The following is a 10,184-nucleotide window of genomic DNA, read 5'->3' on the forward strand; positions in this document are numbered from 1 at the left end:
TATCTGACCTATCGAATTCCAGTAGTGAGTCCTCTTGCCACTCATCCAATACAATAAGGTTAGGGTCAGAAGAGTAAGGTGGGAAAGTTCAATGATATCATCCTGAATTTCTTCCACATCTACCATATCCGGCCGTATCATCCCTTGTCTTTCCCAGTCCATCAAGAAGTCACCCACATGGTCCTCAAAATCCTGGTCATCAATTTGGGAAATATCAACCTATAGCTCTGTGAGTAGCCCATGGTCACCCAGTAAACTTTGCAGAAATTAATTAAAATGATTTGCGTGCAGGCAAAGTAGACTGAAGTAGATTCACACAAGCATATCCAACTCACATTTAAAGTGCATGACTTCCCCCAAAGAATCTTGAGAAGTGTAGTTTCCCCTTCACAGTTACAGTTCCCATCTCCCTTAAACAAGTTCCCATGAATCTGTGGTGGGATTCATATGCTTCAAATGTATGTTGAATGGGCTTTAAATGCATGCTGTGGATCTTCCCTAGGTGTGCTATGCATTCATTAGTTAATTGAAAAGAACAATTTTAAAATATAATAATAATAATAATAATAATAATAATAATAATAATAATAATAATAATAATAATATATTTATATGCCACCCTTCCTCCCAGCAGGAGCCCAGGGCGGCAATTTTTAAACGGGAAGGGCTATAGCTCAGTGGTAGGGTATATGCTTTGCATGCAAAGGTCCAAAATTCAATCTCTGGAAAAGACTATTGCCTGGAATCCTGGAGAGCCAATGCTAGTCCATTTCATCAGTAATGAGCTAGATGGTACCAAATGGCCTGTGTCAGTATAATGCAGATTCCCTTTTTCCTAAAAGTGGAAAGAGACCCAAGGGCCACAGTGACTCTGAAATTCATTTATGTAGTTAATTTACATTTACATACTGCTTTATTGTAAAAAAACCCCTCAAAGTGGTATATAAATGTTGTAAATAAAATACATAAATTTCAGAGTTGCTGTGGCCCTTGGGTCTCTTTCCACTTTTAGGAACAAAGCGGAACCCTTGAAGTGGTTTACAGAAGGAATTAAAACAATAAAGTTATTGGCAAAAACAGTTAAAGACAAGTATTTTTAAAAATTCAAAATAATAAAACCAACAATGAATTAAAAACAGTTTAAAAAGCATAGTAGCTTCTGCATGCCTGGGTAGGCTTACCTATACAAAAATGTTTTTAGCAGGTGCCAAAAAGAGTACAATGAAGGTCCCTGCCTAATGTCAATAGGCAGGGAGTTTCAAAGCGTAGGTGCTGCCACTCTAGAGGATTGATTTCTTACAAGAGCAGAACAAGTACTATGTGGCACCCTTAACATGGAAAGCACAGCTTGAACTTGGTCTGGTAGCAAATTGGCAACCAGTGCAGATTTCAGAGCAGAGGTATTATGTGCTGATAGGGTCACACTCATGTCAGCAATTGTGCACCGGATCTGCACTAAGTACAGCCCCTGTGAGGTTGTGCTGTGTGGGGATTTCTTTGACTTGGGTGACTGGCTGCCAGGATTTTTTTAGTTTTGGTTAAGAACCCTGACTAGTTGTGGGTTGGAGTTTTCTGCCTTACTCATAGGAATCTTGTTGTGGTTGGTATAGTATTGCATTTAAGAAATCATCGCTGTCTTTTTTTTCTTTTTCTTTTTGTATTTCATTTACCTCTGATCTCATTCCCTTACATCCATAGAAGCATGCTTAGAATTGCAGCCTTCAGGGGTATCCACCTGACTGCTTCTATCTAACATCTTCACAACACCAGGCTCCCTTCTTCCTACTGCCCTGCCCTGAGAGCACTTAAACCCTTCTTGTCAGAAGCAAGTAGGCTAGATTAAATGTTCCCTACCTAGGTTCCCTAAGCAAGTGAGAAGGAATGATCCCATGTTCAGCTGGATCTGGGAACACCCTCATTTAGCTAAGATTTCTATCTTAAAGTCCAATCAGATTTTAATAATAATAATAATAATAATAATAATAATAATAATAATAATATTTTATTTATTGGTCGCCTATCTGTCCAGGTTAGTGGACACTCTAGGCGACTTACAATAACAAAAAGCTATAAATAAAATACATATACAAAAACAAACCACAGTCCTAAACAATTTAAAACCAATTTCCAATTAAAACTTCATAAAATTAATCCTTAATTAATTAATTAATTAATTGAGCGGTATGCTCCAAACAACTGTGGTTAATGCTTAATGTATCATGCTTAATGACATCACTAGGACCTGCTCCGTGGCATCACTAGAACCCACCCCCATGAAATCACTAGGGCCCGCCCCTGAAATCTCAGGATCTGGGATGCTTCTGACTGGCAACTGTAACCCCAATGAGTTACACCTCTCACTGGGATCTCAATTCAAGCCCCCAATGAAAAGGCATCATAACCACAATGCACTTCAAACAGCCCACTCGCAAGCAATGGAAAGATATTCTCCTCTGAGCAGGGTCCTATGTCCTGCTGAGCCAGGAAGGGCATGCTCATCCTCATGAAAACCCACCTCTTGGCTCCAGCTAGTCCCAGGCTATGGTCTGAAGGCCAAGGGGAGAGAGATGAGGAAGACTATGTTTAGGGCACCTTTTCTAGTCCCCTTCGCATGTGGGGTGAGCAGAGTGGTTCCTGAATAGAACTGCTCAGTCGTGGATATAGCTGCTGAACTACTCAACTGCCTTGGTCCTTGAGCCAGGACTACTGAGTCTGTATCTACCACCCATGTGCCGGTCCATGACTAGGGGCTTCTGGAGTTCACAGTTCTGTCCCAACGCTATTCGCCAATCGCCATGGGACTTTTGGTTTGGTTTGTACCAAACTTCTTAAGGATAAAGAGTCTATTGCACTGCGTTGGAGCATTACCACGACCTCCTTAATCGTAACTCTATTGTGGCTGGTCAGCTCTTCTCGTAAATTCCACAACAACAAACTAGAGATGAACTTGCAGTCTCCTCTAATTTGGATGAAGTCAGTAAAGCCATCAACCAAATGAAGAACAATAAAGCTAGTTGACCTGATGGGATTCCTGCTGAAGTCTTTAAAGAATGTGGGCCTGAACTTACACAACAACTTCATAAGCTCATTGAAAAAATCTGGATGAGGAAGGAGATCCCAGAAGACTTTAGGGATGCTATAATTATCACCCTTTTTAAGAAGGGTGATAGAACAGATAGTGGGAACTATTGAGGTATGTCTCATCTTGCTACCGCAGGTAGAATCTTTGCAAGGATCCTCGCAAATCGCCTCCTGCCGATCTCAGAGGATGTCCTTCCTGAATCTCAAAATGGTTTCCACCCTTCCACGGGGACAGTAGACATGATCTTCACTGCATGACAGCTTCAAGAAAAATGCAGGGAGGAGAATCGACCTTTATATATGGCGTTTATTGATCTGACTAAGGCCTTTGATACTGTGAATCGAACCGCTGTCTGGACCATCCTTCTGAAAACTGGGTGCCCTGATAAATTTGTGAATATTTTGCAACTCCTTCATGACATGACAGCGACAATTTTGGATAACAATGGCTTTCAGAGTGATCATTCAGAGTCGGATCAGGTGTAAAACAGGAATGTGTCATTGCCCCTACCTTATTTGCTATCTTCAGTGCTATGATTCTACACCTCATTGAGGGGAAACTTCCTACTGGTGTGGAAATCATATATCGAACAGATGGAAAGCTTTTTAATCTCAGTAGGCTGAAAGCAAGAAGTGAGGTAATGTCAACCTCTGTTGTAGAACTTCAATATGTTGAATGTAGTCTCCGCACATTCAGAGAAAGATCTTCAAACTATCCTAAATGTCTTTGCAGAAGCATATGGAAAGCTTGGGCTCTCACTTAATATTTAAAAAATCAAAATGCTTCATCAACAGGTGCGAACTAGTCCCTCTGTAGCACCATCAATCCAGCTTAAAGGTGTGACGCGGAGAACATTGATCACTTCCCTTATCTTGGCAGCCATCTCTCTGTAAAAGCTGACATTGATGCTGAAATTCAACATCGTCTGAGCTCTGAGTTCCCAAATGAAGCAGAGGATCAGGATATTCACAGGGAGACCAAAATGCTTATTTACAAAGCCATTGTACTACCGACCTTACTGTACGCCTGTGAAACATGGACCATTTATAAACGCCACTCCTAACTTCTTGAAGGATTCCACCAACGCTGCCTCTGGAAAATTCTGCAAATTACTTGGGAAGACAGACGGACTAATGTTAGCATTTCGGAAGAAGCAAAGACTACCAGTGTTGAAACAATGATCCTTCAACATCAACTTTGCTAGACCGTTCATGTTGTTCGAATGTCTGATCACTGTCTTCCAAAGCAGCTACTTTACTCCCAACTTAAGGATGGAAAATGGAATATCAGTGGACAGCAAAAGAGGTTTAAAGATGTTCTTAAAGCAAATCTTTTTTTTATCATTAATTTTATTCAAATTTTCCAACAAAACAAAACAAATTAAACAATAAAATAAAATGTTGACTTCCGATTTGTCACAGATCAGTTATAGGTCTATGATATATAACAAACCTGTCTCTTAATATATTACAAAATCACTTTCCTCCAGCAGTTATCTTAATTAATCATCAAATCTCATTAACATCACTTTATTCTTTCCGCAAAAAGTCAAAGAGAGGTTTCCACTCCTTGAGAAATATATCCCTCGATTTTTCTTCAAATAAACATGTCAATTAATCCATCTCATCAAGTCTACTAGGACCAATATTTTCAATAGCCATTTTTCCATTATCAGTGTTAATTCCATCTTCCAACTTCCATCCTTGCACCCATAATAATCTTGCTGTCATAGTCATATAGTAAGAGTCTGATGGGAATTTCCTTCATCACAAATATTTCCTTGCCATCAATTCTGAATGTGTTGCTGAAATATTGTTGTAAAGTCATATCTCTGTTCCTCTTTTTTACGAAATGCACTAGCACATCTCTTGAGAGTTTTTCCATTGTCACATATCTGGAATTAATTCTATAAATTTTCTCTATTTCAAGTTCCATCAAATCATTCCAGTCCAGAAATTCCATCGAAACATTGATAGCTTTATCTCTGATATCTTCATCAATTTCTCCAGGGACAACGCCGAATTCCAAACAGTAATCTTTATCTCCAGGATCCACAAACTCCAAATATTTTTCCAGTTCCACACTTGATAAATCTGTTCCAATCTCCAGGACTTGCATCCTCCCTTCAATTTTTGCCATAAAGTCCAAATCTTTTTCCAATTCCACATTTGATATATCTGATCCAATCTCCAGAATTTGCTCCTTCCCTTTAATTTCTTTTTCATCTTCTATTGCTTGTCCATCTGCTTCTTTTCTCATATAATCCTTTATTTCTTTCAACTCCTGTTTCACTTTACCAAATTCAGTTGCCATCTCTTGTCTACTCTGTCCCAGTTCTTGTTTCGTTATCTTAATCTCATCCATTATCTTCTGAAACATATCCAGAGGGGAAAACCCTTCCAGGGGTACATCCAGGGTCTCTGCCACTTCTTTGATTGTCATTCTTAAAGCCGAAAAAAAAACCCTTCAAATTTCCAATATAGCCACAATTCCCAAGCAAAGAGTAATTTGCTTCTTTTTCCAGCAATAAGGGAGTTAATATTCCAGGCCTGTTGACATCTGGCCAGCACAGTTCTTATCTCCCGCACGTCCAAGAATGCAAAACAAATTTGGTTCACAGCGCCGAACAATTAGTAACATACACAAACGGCAGATTCGTCTAAAGAAAGTAGTCCAAGAAAAAGTAGTCCCAGACATATATCAATCAAATAATCATCTAAATCAGATTTTCTCTTCGGATAAGTTGCCCCTCATCCGTTTTAATCTTTATAGTTTCCAAATTCAGGCCTGCTTTTTGCCATAAAAAATAAGATAAGCTTTTTAAATTTTCTTTCCTCCTCCTTAATTCCTTGTATAAAAGAGAGAAGTGTAACTCACCCAGGTATCTTAATTGCTGATTCTTAAACAAATCCCTTTTACTGTAGTAATTTAAGCCAAATGATAAGATTAGACAGAAGAAAGCTCGCCCGTTGTGGATCGTTTAAAAGAAAAAACGTCTCGCTTTTTTTCAGCCCAGCTTGCTGGAAGTCCTAACTCCGTCCTCGGCTGCTAGGTATGCCTTCCTTTCCCAGGGAATTCCTGATCAATTCCAGCCACCGACAGCCCAACGAAGTTTCTGTGGATAATCTATTCGGTTCACCCTTGCCTGGGAGAACATTTACACCAGTCAAAGTTCCCTTTTGACTGATTTTAAACTGAAAAAAGCTTCCTCTGAGACAGAGTTCTCTCAGAGGCAGCCACAGGCGGAGCAATCTTCCGGGAAGTCCTCTTCTTAAAGCAAATCTAAAAAAATGTAACATGAACATTGACGACTGGGAAGTTTTGGCTCATGAATGCCCCAAATGGAGGTAGGCTATTATCAAAGGTGCTGTGGATTTCGAAGAAGCACAAATACAGGGCGAACAGGACAAACGAGCTAAGCAGGAGGCAGGTAAAATAAATCCCCATCGCAACCATCTTCCATCTGGAAACCTATGTCCTCACTGTGGGAGGCTGTGTGGATCCAGAATTGGCCTCCACAGTCATTTATGGACCCACTGTTAAAGACCTTATCTTGGAAGACAAACTTACTCGGCCACAAGTGATTGCCAATGATGAATGAATGGTCTGAAGGCACATGAGGCCACCACCTTGCTGAAGCTAAGCATGTCTGGGTGGTCAAGTGCCTTGGATGGGAGACCACCTGGGAATCACATGTATGCCTCCTTGGGTTTCTACAATGAAAGAAAGTTGAGGTATAAATTTAATAAATAAATAAATATTTAGCAGAATGCCAGAAGAGGCAAGAGAAAATAAAAAAGTCCGCCTCAGGCAGATGTCTCCATTGCAGGGGCTGTCCTTGCTAAAGGATAGGGTGCTAAAAACAACATAGCAGCTGCCCCTCTCAAAACGTGGCCCTCAAGGCTAATTGAGTTAGTCTATAGAGATTCTGATTGTCATGACCCAGCAACAATTTGGGCACTGACTAGAGATGCACTGAAACTGGCACAACAGTTTCTACCCTTAGGGTGGGGAGAGGATGCAGTGGAATCCAAAGGATCAGTAGCACAACCCACAAAGATGTTGGTTCTGGGCTCTGAAGCCTCTGAGTCCAGCAACCAAGCATCTTCCAAATCTGGGACCTTCAAATTGGGATCCCCAGTGGCTGTAGCCCCAGTGCCAGCCTTCACTGAGGAGTCAGTATTCTTGCCCCCAAGGGCCCCATGTGCCACTGAGCCTATTTACAACAACAGGTTGTTTGCCTGATGAGAGCAGGAAGGTGATGAGAGTGCCAGGCTTCAGGCCAAAGGACTATCCCTTTAAGGTTCATTCTGCATCAGCTGGGTGGAAAAGAGTGGAAAGGTAATGGGACAGCCAGTGTGGTATACTGGTTAGAGTGCTGGGAGCAGAGTTCAAATCCCCATTCAGCCATGAAGCTCACTGGGTGATCCTAGGCCGGTGACTGCCTCTCAGCCTAGCCTACCTCACAGGGTTGTTGTGGGGATTAAATGAAAAGGGGGAGAACCATGAATGCTACCTTGAGCTCCTTCAAGAAAAAGGTGGAAATGCCATAAATAATAACAACACTGAATCTATATACAAGCTCAGTCAGCACTCAGCCCCTCCTGGAACAAGTCATCTTTTTCCTGGACCTGACCAGAGTTTTGAAGGTCCTGGTTCTGGATTTGACCAGTTCAGTTGCTACACAGTTTCTGGGCCATATTCACACAATCACACCTGGCTTAATAAATCAGGATATGGATGAGTTACATGCAGCCACCCCTTGTTTCCACTTTGCGCAAGCAAGGAACTCTCACTAAATCATAGCTTGCTGTTACATGCAAACCAGAAAACTATGGTTAATAAACAACACCTTCAGTATATGCCATGTTATCTTTATAAGTAGCATTGTGTAGAGGTTTGCTGCTGAAAAAGTGTTGCTACAGAGTAAGACTTTACAGTGCTTAAAAATCCTTGGTTAACCTGTTTTGACTCAGATACACCAATGTTCATATGGAATAACACACTATCTTAAAATACTACCCCATATTTGTACTGGAGTGCAATCAGTATTTGGCCCTCTCTGTATATGAACACAATCACAGAAGTACATATTAATTTTAATAGGTTCAGTTTTATTAATAAGCTTAAAAGCATTGGCAGTGCTTTCTTTTCACTTTAAAAAATAAATATTTTTTCACAAAACAAAAAAAACACAAGGGTAGAGCCACTGTGGTGTAGTGGTTAAGGTGTTGGACTATGACCTGGGAGACCAGGGTTCAAATCCCCATCATGAAGCTCACTGGATGACCTTGGGCCAGTCACTGCCTCTCAGCTTCAGAGGGAGGCAATGGTAAACCCCCTCTGAATGCCGCTTACCATGAAAACCCTATTCATAGGGTCACCATAAGTTGGGATTGACTTAAAGGCAGTCCATTTCCATTTTCAGCTATGTTGGTCCTTAAGGAGGAGATCACATGATCATCTTCTTCCGGTAAGACACTCAACTTTGAGCTCCTGAAGTTAGTTTGTAATAAGATAAAAATAAGCTACAAATAAGCTTCTGTACTATTGTTGGAACCCTGATCTTAATTTGCTTACCTTCGCTAGCAAGGAAGCAGTTAAGTTTGCCAGAGCGCAGTTTAAGAACAGACAAGAGAATGTCCTTGAAGTTATAGCTTCCAGAGTTAATTGCCGTCATCAATCTGGATAAGTGTCACAACTTTTCTCAGTGTCCCTGCTAAGAATGCTTCCTAGAGGGAAGCTCATATAAAACTTCAGCTACTGTGTCAGTGTACACGAATTAGAGGGTATTCACCAAAGCCCAACAACCAACCGTCTGTTTACATTAAGAAAGAATTTTTGCTAACACATTAAACGAGAAGAGTACTGTTATGGAGGTTGAAGGCAGTTCTAATAAGTTACAAACAAAGATAACTAATTTTTTTCCTCGGATACACGATGTTACTTACCCACCTCAGCCTGCACAGAAATCCTTGAGCCGCCCCTTTCCTTTGCTGATGTCTCAGGAATGGTCGCTGGCGAAACCCTTTGCAGTTGGCAGCCATACTGACTATGCTGATGAATTTACCACCAAAAGTCTTGCGGAGGAGCTGCTAGACGCTGGCTTTAATTGCTCTCTTAATTCAATTTATGAGCTGCCTCCCTCAGAGCCGGTCACAATAGACTCATACCATGAGCAATCCAGAGAAACATATATCAGCTCCAAACCCTCTGAAGATTTGAATCCAATCCAGTCGCCTGCTGATCCTCTATCTACGTCGGCGTCTAATCTAACAGCTATAGACTGGCAAATTTTTCTGTTTCAGGAACTAAGATTAATTAAATCATTTATCAACGAAACCAATAGTTTACTTACCACCTTGGTAAACTCTTGGGGGGCTCACTCAACACATAACACCATGGAACAACGAGCTGAATTGGACCAACAGAGATCTATGGTTAAAGAAACGGAAAAAAAGGGGAAGAGAACGAACAAACGAAAGCAGTCTAAGGTTGCTCCCTCAGGGAAGAAAAATCAAAAACAAGTAAAGAACTGTAAAAAATCCAAGAACATTAAAAATACAGAAATTCCTGCAGTTAAAAAAAAAAAAAACTTTAAACCACTATTCAAACTTCTTGAACCACAAAGGCTGCCTACGGTTACACGTGATCACATTCCATCCTCGTTTCCGAGCAACAGTATTCAGCAGAATGTGTCTTCTGCTTATTCCTGTGGAGATTTGTTTGATGAGGTTATAACCAATGTTGGAGAAGAGAGTTATAACTCAACGGCTTCTCAGACAAACAAGGAGATAACAGATGTCAACACTCACGTCCGCCCTTGGAATTTAGTTCTACAGCCTGGGAAACTGGTGATAACATATAATGCAAGGTTTTCGAGACGATGGCCTCCTTTCCCAAGCGTGACAGCTTTGGATAAATGTATTGCCCGCCTTCTGCATGCACGGCACCCTACCAATTATACTAAATCTATGATCAACATATCCACTACGCCTGGAATCTGGCGCTTAATTGTAACATTCCACTCACAAGCAAGCGTGCATCAGATTTACAATACAAGAGAGGAGTTCATGCTTAGAGGGCTTCATATCCAGCGATA

Source organism: Rhineura floridana, chromosome 6 (genome assembly GCF_030035675.1).
Source record: "Rhineura floridana isolate rRhiFlo1 chromosome 6, rRhiFlo1.hap2, whole genome shotgun sequence".
Lineage (NCBI taxonomy): Eukaryota > Metazoa > Chordata > Lepidosauria > Squamata > Rhineuridae > Rhineura > Rhineura floridana.